Genomic DNA, 1,749 nt, shown 5'->3' on the forward strand with positions numbered 1-1,749 from the left:
TTTCAAACACATGAGTTATACTTTTTCCAGAAAGAGATTTAAACGCCTTATATTGAGAAGTCAAAATATCCAGTCGATTTTGCCTAGCGTCTGCAGATCCCTCCATCAGCAGTTCTATGGTTTCCCACATATGCTTGCCACTCTCACAGACCATAATTTGGTGACTCAAATCATCATCCATAGAATTCACCAAATTAAGTTATAGTCATCCATCCAATCCAATTAACTCTTTATCCCTTTCAGTCCATTCAGCTTCACGACATGGAATTCGTGTTTCAGTAATAGTTGGATGTTCTTTCAATGATACATGTCTTTCATTCTTTAAGACATTCATATTATGGATTTAATGCCCGAATATACAAAAGTATATTTTTCTTCCATAGATTATACCGCAGTTCATCGAACTGAGGAACCTTAATACCACTAACTTTCTGACTACTCATATTTTTAGATCTGAGAAAATTTGCAATATAGCATCTCAAAATACAGGAACCCAGTTAGTCAACAATACCAAAATCCAATCAAGTCAAACCGACAAACCCAAAATCAGATATACACCAACTAAAACATTCACACTCTCCGTACAAACAAAATAAAAAACAAAGCTCGTTAATCTAACAGATATGATCTGCATATCGATCAACAAGCTCTGATACCAATTGTTAGGTCCAAAAGGTACATATAGAGAGGAGTGAATGTATGTTCTTCATTTTAAATGATTAAATGCAGCGGAATATAAATCAAACAAACACATATTCAAAGTATAAATATTCGGAGGTTTGCTTATAATATGGAATAAAAAATATTTTATGCTACGAATTATTCTAAAGAGATAAAGTTTTATCAAATGATAAGCAATACAAGCTATTCAGCTATATCTAATAAGTGATATCAACAAGTAAGACTTTAATTGGTGTGAAGAAAATTGGGCAGCATTTCTCCTAATAAAAACCTTAAAACAATCAAACTCAACTCTCACAAAAATAATTCTGTAGAGTTTTGTTACCATATTGCTGGAGAATACTCCGCGTTAGTTCATTGATCTGATGGATATATAGTGATGTGACTTGATTGAGAATATAGGGACATGTGGCACATTGTAATCCATTCATTTGGACTTGGAATGCTACTAATTGCCATTAGAATGTTACAAATCGACCAAGGAAATGCTAGAAATTGACCATGTCTTCTTCTCCATCTACAAATCGACCTTGGGGCCCTCTAGATGCTACAAATCGACCATGTAGAGCTCCTTGTCGAGAATATAACTTCCCCTAGCTTGGAAATTGACAATAGAATGCTTCACATATCGACAAAAATGAGAGAGAAAGATTATAGGCATTCTCATGTGCATGATAGTAACATCTCTTGTCCTTTCTTTGAATTTTCAAACTTACAAATCGATAATACACCTTCGAATGAAGCTAGTAATTGCCCACATCATTCTTGGAAGACTAGAAATCGACAATAGAAGCTTAATACCTTAGAAATCGACCAAAGAAAGAAAGATAAGGTTTGTTACTTGTAGTAGCCTTTTCTTCAATTTTGACAGATCCATTACCAAGACTTTTGTTCACATCATTGACATTAGTATGTGTAGTGCAAAACACCTATCCTCTGTCTGACATGTAAAACTGTAGTACTCACACATAAGATTTTTATGATGCCCTCCCGATACGGGGTAAAGATCGGAGGATCACTACTCAATAATATAATACATATATACGGAAAATAATAATATAATAAGAT

This window comes from Apium graveolens, chromosome 10 (assembly GCF_009905375.1).
Source record: "Apium graveolens cultivar Ventura chromosome 10, ASM990537v1, whole genome shotgun sequence".
Classification (NCBI taxonomy): Eukaryota; Viridiplantae; Streptophyta; class Magnoliopsida; order Apiales; family Apiaceae; genus Apium; species Apium graveolens.